Genomic DNA, 15,252 nt, shown 5'->3' with positions numbered 1-15,252 from the left:
CACTCCACCAGGCTCTGATCCTGGTCCCTAGGAAAGTTGGCAGTGTTAGACCTCTGGGGCATGGGGTTCCCACTGAGTTACCATCCCTGGCTCACTTCCTACCATGGCTTCTCTTTGCTTCTGGTCCCAGATGGGGGCGGGGAGAGGAGGAAAAGGAAACCAGTCAGTCAGCCCCAGCCAGGCTCAGCTTACAGTCCTGGTATTTCAGGGAGGCGTCTCTGGCCCCAGTTGGCAAGAGCCTTCCGGATAGGTCTGTACTCCTCTCCAGCCTTCTGAACCGTGTTGCTCCCTTTTCAACCCTGTCTCCGGTTGGAGCATGCTCTCCAGGGTTGGAGGGGTGGAGCTATCTGGATCCAGTACTGTCCTTTAACCCCTTCCGTCCCAGTGTAGGGTTTGTATACCCCATCGCAGTTCTGTTGGGTTAACTGTTCAGATAAGTGCACTATCTACCAAAATATTTCCTTTTCCTTTTTGGAAGAGAATTTAGTATATATATATATTTACACATTAATCATGCAGATAAAGCCACAGTTCAGAAAAGCCCTTATGTAAGTGCTTAAGTCCATCCCTATTCAGGGAAGCACTTAAGCATGTGCTTAGAGTTAAACTCTTCTGTGCTTTCTTGAGCAGGATTGTGTTCCTGAACTGTAGCCTATAGGGGGAAGTTAGTCCATGTGTGCAGAGGTACCACAGTCTATGGTACTGAAGTGATGCCATTCTAACATTGGATCAAAGTACAATAATTTTAGGTGGACTGACATCTCATTCACAGAGCTTTCCCACTGAAGACCTTCATGCCGTAAAGATTCAAAGATTTATAATGTAATCGATTTTCATATTGCAGATTCCCATGTTGTTTTGGGATGTGCTCGTCAGAAGAATGTTTACTTGTTATTGAGTGCCCTCATGGTGAGATAATTAATATGGGAAGCCTTAATCCTTTATTTCCATGATAGTTTCTTATCACAGGATCCCTTTGACCCAACATTCCCAAGATGACATGTTTCACTCTCCACCTAACCCAATTACTACATGATCTTCATCACTCCGACTTAGTGCTCTGAGAAGTGCTCCTAAAGGATGAATCATAAAGCCCAGAAAGATAACATCCTTCACTTTAAGTAACTACCAGTAACATGCTGTCACTGACATCCTGACATGGTTGTTAGTGGCAAGTACTTAAAGCAATGGTTGTCATCACCTTGGAGGTGTGGAGGGGTCCAAGAAATCTTTTCCTAACTGGCCTTCTTTCTCATTAACCATATAATAATGTATTGAGGCCACCTAAAAATGCTGTAGCAATTTCATGTCTAGAGGAGAGAACCTTCACGATGCCAAAATAAATGCATCCATTTGGATACAGGCTGACTGCTTTGGAAGATCATAGAGAATTGAAGCTTGATGTTATTTTCCCTAATGAGGCTAAACAATAATATATATTACGGTATGTTTTTGCTTGGGAAGTGACTAGAACTTAGCATAAAAATAAAGAAGAAGTTGGATGTTGTAAACCCCTGTTTTTCCCTTTCATTGGAAAGAGAGATGTTAATATTCCTTTAACTGCTTTTGTGCTGTACCAGATGAGACCTTCCATTTTTACTATTCTTGTCAATGTTTCTTCATGACCTACAGTTCACTTTGTGGAACACAAATAAATGCATTGAAAGAGTGAAGTAAATAGCATGGCAGGAGAATGATTATATTACCCTGGAACTGTAGAATGTCTGAACTACTTGAATTTGATGCTGTTCCGTGGCTTTTGCTGATGCAGAATTGAGGCCTGTAACACATAATCACTGCTGCAAAATTTAATCTATTTGGTGATGGAATTCTCTTTTCCTTAGGCAGAAATCAGGTTGTAATGCATAAGGGCTGAAAGTCTAAATTTATACTCAAGAGTCCTTGTGATGGAAAAAAGTAATTAAAGCATCCACAGAGGGGGAAGGGCAGAGCGAGAGAGAGAGAGAGAGAGACTCTGGATCAGGTTTCTGTAGAATTACCTTTGCCTCAGTTTAAAAGAGATGTCAAATAGTTTAGGCCCTCGATACTGAATTCCTAAAAACTTGCAAAGTGGCCAGATTGTAATGTAACACCCTGTGAGCCCTTTCAATTTAAGTAACTAGGATTTGCACACATTTGTCTGAGAACAGAGTTTAGCCATAAACTAATGATCTAATTACTACCTAGAATGTTGTTTCTAATTAATTAAAAGAAATCTTATGGCAAGCCTTGCAGATGAACAAAGCTGTGAATATGTGGCATGATCCAGGATTGTGCATATGCATAGCTCTGTTTATATACTGCACACTCATTAGAGGGAAATATTATTTCCCCAAGCTGGCATCACCAGTAATAATAATAATAATAATAATAATGAACTACAGAAACCACAAGAAGAGTCTCTGTAAATTTCAAGTTCTGTAGGATTTTGTACTGTACTAACAGTGTCCATTTAAAATAAAGGTGGGAATATGTAGCGAGGCCAATGTTTTCTCTTTTAACAGCATACTGACTCTACCCTGAATGCACATCCCCAGATGGCAACCTGTAATACTAATCCACTGAGCTCAGTAATATTTTTCTACACTGTGCCCAGCTGCTTCACTGGTTTGAGATAATGTAGTAGTACCTTTTCAGTACATCTAAAATCTCTCCAGAAGGTCATGGGAAATTGATTCCTGTATCGTTACCCCCTCTGCAATGAAGGAATGTCAAATAAATGGCTGTTTGTAGGGAGTTTCTTTTCTAGTAAGCTAAAATATACACTTGGCATGCTAATGAAAGTAATTTTATACTGAACCTCTAAAGTATTAATGGTCTCTCTTTTTATGGTAGTAAAAGTATTGTTTTATGTATTTGAACCATTGAGAGAGAAGCAAGTGTGAACTGCATAGCAGATTTTTCTATCAGCCATTTATTACATTGTGTATGTGTTATAACGTAGTATAGAACTTTATTTGGGAGTGCAGGAATAGACGGGGCACTCTTTATTCTTGAACTCCCTAGAGCATTTCACCTATTGCATTTGCAAATGTCCTGTTTATATTTTATATATATATAAAAATCTTTTTTTTTTTTTTTACAATTGCAGTGAGGGGTAAAATCAGCCAGTTGTAATTTTTACTTTACCATCACTCAAATGCACTGAGAGATTGGCAGTCTAAAAAAATTGAAGTATGAAAAACAAGTTTGCCACTACAAAAAGTGGTATTTCCTATCTTGGTGGCTTGATAAATGTAAGATATTTTTAAAGTGACATTGTAGACAGCCAAGACAATGAAAATCAAAATGCCCCAAAAGACATGGGAGTCTTTTTGCTTTATTTATGTATTTGGAATTAACTAAATCTTAAAGATATGCCTATTCAAAGCTATAGGTACTCTTTGCCTCCATTAAAAACACAATATAAAAATACTTAGGTAAAACAACAGCACATGAAACATACGTATCACAAGTCAGCACACGTTACTCCCATCACTCTCTTTTCCACACAGCAAAACCAAGAACTCCCCTGTGTCTCCTTTCTAGCTCTTCTATTGGACTTATGTACACTGAGTAATAAGGACGAAATAATAGATGCTTCTGGTATGGCAAGGAGGAAGAGCTGTTGCTCATCAGTTCCATCGGGAATCTCTAGGCAAAAACAGAGCCAAACCACTGAAGAGCAGCCTCATTCACTCCCACCAAGGACCTCAGCTGTATGACCGTGATCTCATAATATCAAAGACAACTGATAGATCTAATGGCATCATCATGAACACCTGATCTTTCTCCATTACCAGGAGTAGATAATTAAGCCATGCAAGAAGAGCCAATTTGGTGCCTTACCCAGGTCAGAATCCTGATTACACAGAGGATTTGAAGGCATACAGGAGCTCTGAGAGTTGTCCTGCTGCAGCCTATTCCATAATCTTTATCAAAAACTAAAGATTAGATACTGTTTGATAGATGGGCAGACTGTTAGCATCAAGAGATGATAATTTGAAGCCTAAACCCCATGTAAGGAGACAGCTTGTCTGTGGGAATTGTGCATCTTGGATACATTCTTTCTGTTTTCTCTACACCTGGCTGACAAGGAAAACTGTTTGATGGATGATCCAAGTCACAAGGGTAAAGATGTACACAAATCGTAGTAAAAACACTAGGTTGAGGAGAGTTCCTTTGCCTGATGAGGTAATCTGACTATAGACATCATAGCTTTCAAGTCCAACATCATATGTCTGAAATATTGTTCAAAAGTGGGCAGGGACCTTGGCTCACTGATGGATGGAAGTTCTTGCCTCATTCAGACAAAGCCAAGTGTATGTGTCACCTGTGTGTTCTCTTTTGCTTTGCGTGTACAGGAAGTTGAGAGTTGAAGTGCATCTAATTTTGATAGCTCTTTTGGCTCAGGAGGTCTGGCAAATAGATCATGTTTTTCTAGAAAGAGATTTTTCCAGAGACAAAACTTTTATCTCCATCAGGAGAACATTTATTACACCCACATCTATAGTCAGTGGTCTCTCAGTTAGGGAGTAACGACTCACATTTGCCTTATTCCTAGGATCTGGTAGAACTGTATCTGGTTAGAGATGAAGTCTGATATATTTTTCCTCTCCTGGTCCCTGAGTCAGCAAAGCACTCAAGCACATGCTTAACTTTAAAGATGTGAGTAATCCCATTCCTATTCAACAGGACATGCTTAAGTCCCTGGAAGTAATGGAGGCTTAAGAGCTTTGCTGAATTTTGGCCTTAAAGTCCATCTAGCACCTATTGGTACTTACCATTCTCCAGTAGAGAGACATGGGTAATCATTAATGCTGTTAAGACATTTAAGGATGTGTTTCCAATTCTACGCTCAGTTGGCAGTTTCCCTCCTCCTTAAAATGTGGACCCAATGTTAAGTAGTCTCTCACATTCCCCTTCTGACTAAGTTTCAGGGTGTCCTGAAAATGTATAGAGAATAATTGTTTTGCCCTTTGAGTAGAAAAGTGGTAATTGTATCTCTCTGTCATACCCCACAGGACAGTGATGTTCAGCAACAAACCTGAACTACAGACATGATATATTAAAAATGTTAAATGCAGTGTGTTGCATGTATCCTCAAAAAGAATATTTTAAACTAAGAAAAGATATCATAGAAGAAGATATTTTGGGGATACAAAGCAGAAAATCAGAGAATTATAGGACTGGAAGGGACCGCGAAACATTTCTCCTTTATGTAGAATAGTTATGTTTAAGGGGAAGTTGTTAACCCCTTTCTTCTCTGATTGGGGGCTTGTTACTTCATTTTTATTTTGAAGTCTGCCATCTGTTTTGACTGATTACAGCACTGAGGAAATTAGATGATCTGTTTCCATTTGGCTGGCTAAAAATATTGACAGCGTCTTTTTTTTTCTTCTTCTAAAGTGAACACTTCTTGAAAGATTCTTTGTGTTTTGGTGGCTGCTAGTATTTCATTAAATTGCTGCATCCCACAGTGTTACAATGTAAAGACTAATACAGCTTTGAAAATACATCCCATTTTAATCTATGTTGCTAGGCCTGATCATTCCTCCGATGTCTCTCTGAGAACCCTCTTGGGTTTCTTATACACCTGTTATCAGGTAAACAGCTGAGAGTGCTGTTTTCACTATGAATAATTTTTCAGTAGATTTTCCCACTATTGAGATGGTATATGTTGCAAAGTACTAAGTCACTAAAGTGACTCATGTAATGTTGTCAGAGAAGAATTATATACAGTGACATGCCAAGTTACCTCCAGGGTACTCATCTGTCAAGGAAATAATTTCACATTTCTATCCATTATGTGAACAATAAACCACTCTGATTATTCAAACTCAGGGCAGTACAGAGTGGCAGCCCTGGCCCCACTGCTTATGAAATTTTAACACAACAGATTAGTAATATGTACATTTAGTGAATGAGGTCTGGCTCTGTGTGTGTGTGTGTGTTTGTTTAATTAAGCAGGTTATGTTGTTTTCAACATATCTAGTCTCATACATTGCTTTCTTTGAACTTCTCTTCTTCCTGTAACACCTCTGCACCCACATAATTGCATACGCTGTGTATGAGCAATCATAATGTGTTACTGGAGGCTTTATTTGGCTGTGGTTCTGAGAAAAAACCACACACGCTGTGTTTTGCTTAATAGCAGGACATGGTTAACGATGTATTAACTATTTCATCGCAATAATACATTGTATTAAATACACATGATTAACAGATCAATCAATACAGTAAACGCAAAACCACTGATCCTGAAGAAACAATCCTGACTGGTTTTGAATTGAATTATCTCTGCCTACCCATCAACCAATCAATCAGAGGCAGCATTCCCTAGAAGGATAGGCGCAGTGTTCAGAATCAAGGTTGCTTGAGTTCTGTTTCCAACTCTGCCATTGCTTTGCTGTTTGCTCTTGATCGAGTCACTTGAACTTTTTTTATTTTTTGCTTAGTTCCTCCATGTGTGAAAGTGAGGTGACCCTAACAACACGTGCACAGCACTATTTTAGATTTTAAGTGCTTTGACAAAGGTTTGTATTATTATTTCCATCATCCAGCTGAGGAAAATGTGAGGTGCTGAGGGGATTTGTGTCACCTCTCCCCATGTGAGCCCTAAAGCCTTGAAGATAAATAAAAAGAATCCAACTATGCAGTATTCCTTTTTAACAGGGGCTCAGTCAACTTGAATTTAATTTGAATGTTTGTGCTGCGTAGTTCTGATTGATTGCCATTGAACTCACCTGAATACGAGTCATTTTACCCGGTGTCCCATATTCAGCATAGGGAAATATGGTCAGCTAAGAATAGATCTCACAAATCACATCTCCTGAGTACCAACCTTCTGCCTTGTCTAGTGAATCATCCTACCAGACCTAACCCTTAGTTATCTCACAAGGCTATTGTGAGGCTCAGTTACTCAAGGCCTGATCCAAAGCCTATTGAGGTCAGTGGGAAACCTCCCAATGACTTCAGTGGCCTTCAATCAGTCCCTTAATGTTTGCTTAGTGCTTTGAATATTTAAAGTACATTACATTATAATTGCTATTTTTACCTTTGAGATAACCTTCCTGCACTACACTATTTTCTCCTTCCCCACAGCACCTTACATTTGCTGACTAAAATGCTACAGGCAAATGAAAAAGGAACAAGGTGCTCCTAGCCAGCACTTAGCAGGCATGGCAAACTGATACCAACATGTTAAATTCTGGCTCTGCACTGAGGTAAATTGTTAGAACAGTGAGCAGGGAATATGTCTCATAACTGCCTTAAACAATAACTGGAGCTAATTCTTTCCTAACCCCTGTTAAAGTTTACCCCATAGGGTTATACACCAGTGGTGATTAAAATTGACCTAAATCATAATTTAATTAAAGAAATTAAAATGCAGATTGAAAATGTTCAGTAACCTTAGGCCACCTCCCTAATGATTTCATTTTAATGCATTTGTAGCTTTGTAATAATGGGTGTGTGTGTGGTTTTTGTTGTAATTTTGATATCTTTTTGCCACTGAGATACTGTGAAATGAAATGCTGTCTGAGGTGCTGATTTTGATCCAAACATTTATGCATACCTTGTTGCATGTAAATAGTCCAACTGACGTCAATAGGGAATTAAGCATAGGTATAAATGACGGCAGGAGTGGGGACTATGTTTTTAATTTACCCTTGAGTTTATTCCCCTTCATTATCCCAGGTGGACTTTTTTAACAGAAAATAAAATAAATAATAATATAAAGGTTAATAATCCTGTTTTTCCTTATGGACCAAATCCTGGGTTACCTTGCGTATACATCTCCAACCAAACAAGGGCCAGTTACTACCAGAGCACTGATTAGAAGATGGCCATGCCATTTCTGGCTGGAAACCCAGAGAGAGAGAGAACACGTCCAGGGCTTCCATGACAGGAGTTGTAGAGGGGCATCATATGGTGTGACCCAGAGTTCATACATGTGGTCCACGTGGACACATATGTGACTATTAAAAGCAAGATATGACCCTGTGGCAATGGCCCTTCATGTGCCATTTAACAGTAAGGGTGATTAACCACTGGAATGACTTCCCAAAGGATTGCAATGGTGTCTACTCTCTTTCTACTCCGAGGGCTTGTCTTCACTATCAGGGTAAGTTGACCTAAGTTATGCTACTCCAGCTACGTTATTCAGGTCATAGCTTAGTTTGACTTACCCTGGTGTCTTCACTGAGCTGCGTCGACGGAAGGCGCTCTCTGTTCGACTTACATTAATTTTCTCAGGGAGCTGGAGTACCAGGGTCGACCGGAAGGCACCCTGCGTTTGATTTAGCAGGTCTTCACTAGACCCACTAAATCAGCCCCTGCAGCAGCATCAATCTCCCTGTAGTGAAGACCAGCCCTAAGAAGGAACAGAGTGTGTAGAACAAGCATTTCTCAGGCTGTTTGCTGCCAAAATATGTGCTTTTGCAGGGCATGTATTGTCCTATTTGGAGGGTGGAATTAATGCCAGTTTCACTGGTTAACCAGAATTTAGCTCTTTCACTCAAAAATGTGGTACAGTTTTGGCTCTTTAATATTCCTTATTTCCCTGGAAAAAAACATTTCAGCTATTTGCTGATGTTTTATGGTTAGATTCTGACCCCCCTTAGATTCATAGATTTTTGAAGTCAGAATGGACCATTGTGATCATCTAGTCTGACCTCCAGCATAACACAGACCAGAGGACTTCCCTGAATTAATTCCTGTTTGAACTAGAACAGTCAATTGTACAGCAATCCGTTCTCCAGAGAGCAATTACAGAGAAAATGGAAAATGCTAAAATCTCTCTCATGCTCCAGTTGTGAGATTATCTCCTGGTTTTTCTTAGAGTTCTTGTTTCATCCCTCTCTCTCTCTCATGACTTTCTGCTTATTATTGTATCAGCTGCTTCATTTTGGGGATGCTATTACAGCTGGCATATGGCCCTCCATACTAAATACCTCTCTCTAGCACAAAGTGGACAAACCCTTGCAGATTTTCATATTTTCTCATTTTAGTTTGTTATTGTTTCTTACTTTTCCTGCTTATTAATCGTTGGTTAATCTGCTTACTTCTCAATATAAAATGAAGGTGTGTGTCCTCTTTGGAATTTCCTTACTGTCATCAAAGAAACAAATGAGACGAGAGTAAGTGCCTATCAATCAGTAGCCAGTTTGGCAAGGGAAAGCAAAAATAGATTGCCAAAAGTCTATACTTTAGAGACTGGTGTGCTTATTTTGTCCATATTACGCGACTGTAACTCATGTATTCCTGTTTTTTTGACTGCCTGCCATTCTATGGGGAAAGAAACAGATGTTCCTATTTGTCTTTTGATGTGGCCCAAAACCATTTACATTTACTGGTCTAAAATAACACAAAATGTCACACTCCACTTTCTGTCATTTTTGGATTGAGTGACAGATTACTTTTCCATTATGCTGGTAATTGAGTAGCAGATATTCTGAGGAAAGTTGTCACCTAAAGGAAATACAATTGCCAACTGCTGCTGTAATGGAAAGAGAAGGATGGCAGATATCTCAGAGGGAATCCAAAGAAAAATATATATTTATCATTAATAGTGTCATAGGGATGGCTTATGGGAGAGTCAAAAAGCGGTGCCCTGGCTTGGCAGGGAGAAGCCGCCTTCCAGAGAGCCATAGCATCGGCTTGCGGGGGAGGCGAGTCCCAGCCATGGAGGAGCTGGCATGGCGCAGAGGGGGGCAGCAGCCCTGCAAAGGTGGCGGTGCTTCTAGAGGGGAGTAGCCGTGCCCCCCACCCCTCCTGCCCAGGCTGCTCCTGCAGTGGATGCATGTGGGCAGCAGCCCCTATGCGCCCCCCGGCTCACCCTCGCCATGCTCGGGATCTGTGGCTCCCACAAATGTGAGCCACTGCTGCCCCTCCCGGAGAAGGCTCAGGGCCCTGTGCCCTGGAGTGTGGCGAGGGTAGCTGGGGGGTGCACGGGGGCTGGCGCATAAATGCATATTTAGGGTTCTTCAATAACTTGATATCACATCACACTGCATTTTTGGCCTTTTGTGTTTTATGTTTGAGAAGCAGATTCTGTGTTCACCATTGAAAATCTTGGTTACAATCCAGAACAATGGTACAGAATTCAGAAGAAGCTCTAGATTATAGTTTATCATGCACAATGGGAATATTCTTCAGATTTCAGATAAAAAAAGAGCAATTACATGGCTGAGGAGTAAATATAAAGCATTTAATGTGTTTATACAAAGTGAGTTTGTTTATACTTGGACCATCACATCTTTAAAAAAGTCTTGTTCTACTAATTTTAATATTGCGAAAAATTCACAAAGAAAGAAAATGATTTTGAAAGTTGAGTATGGAAAAACAACCTTTTTTTATTTTGCCCTTTTCTGCCTTTTGAAGTCCTGTTACTCAAATATTTGCACAGCATATTTTGAAAGTCAAACAATGAACTCATATCAGCTAAGCCACCAAGTAGTTAGGTTTCCAGAGGATGGGGAGAGAGAAATACATTTTTTATCTAAAAGATACAGAGCCTAGATTTTCATGAAAGTTGCTGAAAGTTAGATGAACAATTAACTGGGTGGGATTTGTCAACTACAAAGTTGATTCTTGGTAGGCTATTCCAAGTGACTTTATATATTAATTTGGATTTCATTCTAAAAGAAACATCCCACAGCCATATGCACCACTGACATCCTGCCCAGTTGTTTGCCTATGCACCTGTTATATTATGTCTTTAGACTGTAAACACCTGGGGACTATCATTAACTATGTATCAATTTAGTTCCTAGCACAATGGGGCCCCAACTTGGTTGAAGCCTCTGGCAATATAAATCTTCAATATTAATATTTTTAAAACATAGCGCCATAGGAATTGTAATACATGACTCCATCCAGCAGCATTTCTCCAGCCCCCATGCTACATGCACTGAAGTATGTGAGTAACTTTAAACATAGCAGGACTGCTCGCATGGTTGAAGTTATGCAAGTGCTTCAGTGCCGTATTGTCTGATCATCAGTTAGTAGATGCAATGGCATTTGAAGTGCTCTTGAACCATAAACTGACAGATTAGTGTTGTCCTGCACCCTAGGACACATAGGACATGATTGCAAGTAGTCCTGCTTCAGGGACTCACTCTGGGTACCCTGGGTGCACAGATTCCCTTGCAAGGTGCTGGGCTGCAGACTTGGTCATGTTCTCCTTACACCTTTCTACACATTGGTTGCAAATATGGTAGCATGCCCTCTAGGGATGGTGTACCATGCACACGCCCTATCCCTGTTTGCTGGAGTTCTTGGGAGGCAATGTGCCTATTCCATTGAAAATGCAGCATATGGGTGTCATGTTGGCCTAAGGATATAGAATCATAGAATATCAGGGCTGGAAGGGACCCCAGAAGGTCATCTAGTCCAACCCCCTGCTCGAAGCAGGACCAATTCCCAGTTAAATTATCCCAGCCAGGGCTTTGTCAAGCCTGACCTTAAAAACCTCTAAGGAAGGAGATTCCACCACCTCCCTAGGTAACGCATTCCAGTGTTTCACCACCCTCTTAGTGAAAAAGTTTTTCCTAATATCCAATCTAAACCTCCCCCCCTGCAACTTGAGACCATTACTCCTCGTTCTGTCATCTGCTACCATTGAGAACAGTCTAGAGCCATCCTCTTTGGAACCCACTTTCAGGTAGTTGAAAGCAGCTATCAAATCCCCCCTCATTCTTCTCTTCTGCAGACTAAACAATCCCAGCTCCCTCAGCCTCTCCTCATAAGTCATGTGTTCTAGACCCCTAATCATTTTTGTTGCCCTTCGCTGGACTCTCTCCAATTTATCCACATCCTTCTTGTAGTGTGGGGCCCAAAACTGGACACAGTACTCCAGATGAGGCCTCACCAATGTCGAATAGAGGGGAACGATCATGTCCCTCGATCTGCTCGCTATACCCCTACTTATACATCCCAAAATGCCATTGGCCTTCTTGGCAACAAGGGCACACTGCTGACTCATATCCAGCTTCTCATCCACTGTCACCCCTAGGTCCTTTTCCGCAGAACTGCTGCCTAGCCATTCGGCCCTAGTCTGTAGCGGTGCATTGGATTCTTCCGTCCTAAGTGCAGGACCCTGCACTTATCCTTATTGAACCTCATCAGATTTCTTTTGGCCCAATCCTCCAATTTGTCTAGGTCCTTCTGTATCCTATCCCTCCCCTCCAGAGTATCTACCACTCCTCCTAGTTTAGTATCATCCGCAAATTTGCTGAGAGTGCAATCCACACCATCCTCCAGATCATTTATGAAGATATTGAACAAAACCGGCCCCAGGACCGACCCCTGGGGCACTCCACTTGACACCGGCTGCCAACTAGACATGGAGCCATTGATCACTACCCGTTGAGCCCGACAATCTAGCCAGCTTTCTACCCACCTTATAGTGCATTCATCCAGCCCATACTTCTTTAACTTGCTGACAAGAATACTGTGGATATGTCTATTTAAGAGCTAGCTCTTCTAGATGTTCCTCTGAGTTGCCTTGTAAGGGAGAAGAATTTGTGTGTTGCAGGAATTCTGAGGAAAAGCTGGGAATAGAATATGGATCTGCTCGCTCCCAGGCATGTGACTCACACACGAGACCTTCCTTCTTAGCAGCATGTATGATTTATATTATAAGAGAAAAATATTTATAACCCAATAATAAAGTATCCCCTCTGCCCTTGTATTGTATGATTGTATTCATTACTGATCATTAAGAAATATCTTTTTCATAATCAAGAGGTAACAGGTGCAGTTAGAGCTATAAAGGCTTGTTGGGATTTGCCCCTCAATGAACCGATATGCAAAGGGGTGGGGGGGGGGCGGAAGGTGGAAGTTTCACCTAGGGCACAAAATGTCCTTGCACTGGCCCTGTCTGCAGGCCTCTAGGAGACCCGTCTCCTTGCTTGGGCTTCCTGCAGCAGACTGACTTGCTCTGGCCTGCAGCTTCCTTTTATATGGGCCTGCTGGGCCCTAATTGGCTGGTCCAGCCGCCACCCTAATTGGCTGCAGCCACTGTCCTAATTGGCTGTTTCCTTGCAGCCTTCAAGGCTGGGTTTTAACCCTGTCAGGGTCAGTGCAGAGCAGACGCCCCATCACACTCTGCCATAGTGAAAGGCTCTGGCAGTGGGGAAAGGCTCCAGCAGCAGGAAATTCCTTGACACTTTTCTCACTGTTGGAGCCTTTCCCTTCACCTGTAGCTAAAAAACAAAGTAACAAGCATAGATGCAGCCGGCCTTTCACTGCAACATGTAGCTACATGCTGTTGCCTAATCTATTGATTGTGTATTGATTATGCTGATTACTTCAAAATTCCCATTTAACACTCTGAGGTTCAGTAGGTTCTTGTCCAAGAGCAGGCCCAGTATTTTTAAAAGTAAAGTTTAGTTGGGAACCCTGACATGCACAGTTGCAACACTTCCACTTAGGAAAAAACCTTCTGTATTTGTAATAGTTTTATTAACACAGTTAGCAAAGTTACAAACACACCAAACCAGTAAGAGAGAGAGAGAGCTAAAACAGAAAGTGCATCTGAGCATCCATTTACTCCACTCTCTCCATGCCAAACAGAGCTTGGCCATAAGAGAGAATCTGGCCCTCCAAGTTTGTATGTCATTTAGCTTAGAAACACTTATTCACTCTTGAAAAGAAAAGGAGTACTTGTGGCACCTTGGAGACTAACCAGTTTATTTGAGCATAAGCTTTCGTGAGCTACAGCTCACTTCATCGGATGCAATCGGATTCATTCAGTGGAAAATAAATAAATCTCCCCACTCCACTGAATGCATCTGAATACATCCGATGAAGTGAGCTGTAGCTCACGAAAGCTTATGCTCAAATAAATTGGTTAGTCTCTAAGGTGCCACAAGTATTCCTTTTCTTTTTGTGGATACAGACTAGCACGGCTGCTACTCTGAAACCTAAGAATTTAATGTTTAGGACCTTATTTATATCTACATTACTCCAGTTTTAAGCCAGTATATCTCCAGTGAAATCAACTAGAGTTACACCAGTTTAAAACTGGAGTAACATACTGATTAGTCAGGCTGAGATTATTTTAAAACTTTCTTTTTTAATATGAATGTACTCAGAATTTGCATTCATTTGCATTTGAATAACATGGAAACAAATAAGATTAAAAAAATCTGATTTTAGCAAAATGAATAATAGCCGTATTGGTACTTGACTTGCTTTTACTGAACGTAGAAACAAATGTTGGCTGGACGTGTTGTCCGTTCATCAGTAATTTAGTTACAGAAATAGTTTTCAGTACTAAATATCACAGTGGTTACAATTACAGCCTGACCTGCTTTTTCTGAGTGTAAAGTACTGTGCAAAACTGAGCATGATGCAGTACACATTTAGGAAACGAACAGTCACAAATTGAAATCATTTACAGTTTTGTATTTTGCTTAGTTAGTAGTACTCCAATATTCCCATGTAGACATTACTGGTAATTACCTGCAAATGATAATTGTACAGATTTTACTGGCTGCAGCATTGTTGTAGCTGCATTGGTCCCAGAGAGACAAGATAGGTGAAGTAATATTTTTTATTGGACTAACTTCTATTGGTGAAAGAGACAAGCTTTGGAGCTACACAGTGCTCTTGTTCAGAGTTTACTAGTGACCATTTCAATATTCTTTTACCACAAACCTTGACTATATGGTCTCATGCCACAGCACCTGCACTAAACAACTTTATCTCCCTGAAAACTCTCTCATGCTAAGCAAAAGCTTCTCCCCAAATGTATTAGCTGTTTGCTGCAAGCCTTGCAAAGTCCAAAATCCATATTTTTTAAAAAAAGTTTCAATTCTAGTGTGGTTAACTTCCCATTTTGTGTCTGCTCCCCATTTTGTAGCTGGATGATAAATAAAATGCTGGTGTTATCAAATACTTGTGGTCAACCATGTAATGTGATTTTACAGGCTGAAGCCCACCAGTGGACTAAGAACTTTTACAGGATGAAGGCCACTAGCGAACTAGCTGTCCATTTAGACCAGTTAACATCAGTATGAAAAGTTACAAAACAACTAATGGTTTGGTTAGTTTCTCAGCTGATATAAATCAGTGTAGTTCCACAGAGGTCAGTGCAGCTACATGGATTTACACCAGTTGAGAATGCGGCTCCAAAATGTCTCAGAAGCTGTGTAAAACACATGTTAATCTGATCGGCTAAGAGTGTAACTCTGTGAGTTATGGCTTAGAAAGAAAATACTTCTACACTAGTTCCACCTACTGGATTCTAAGATGTAATACCTGCCA

At 40.7% G+C, this 15,252-nt stretch overlaps 1 protein-coding gene across 2 annotated transcripts in view; it reads left to right on the top strand.

Moving 5' to 3' along the window:
- MACROD2 (mono-ADP ribosylhydrolase 2) overlaps positions 1–15,252 on the top strand; it is a 1,311,577-nt gene that overhangs the window by 1,217,527 nt on the left and 78,798 nt on the right. The window lies entirely within an intron of this gene.

This window comes from Lepidochelys kempii, chromosome 3 (assembly GCF_965140265.1).
Source record: "Lepidochelys kempii isolate rLepKem1 chromosome 3, rLepKem1.hap2, whole genome shotgun sequence".
Classification (NCBI taxonomy): domain Eukaryota; kingdom Metazoa; phylum Chordata; order Testudines; family Cheloniidae; genus Lepidochelys; species Lepidochelys kempii.
The sequence above is the reverse complement of the archived record's forward strand: the minus strand, read 5'-3'. Positions and strand labels throughout refer to the sequence as shown.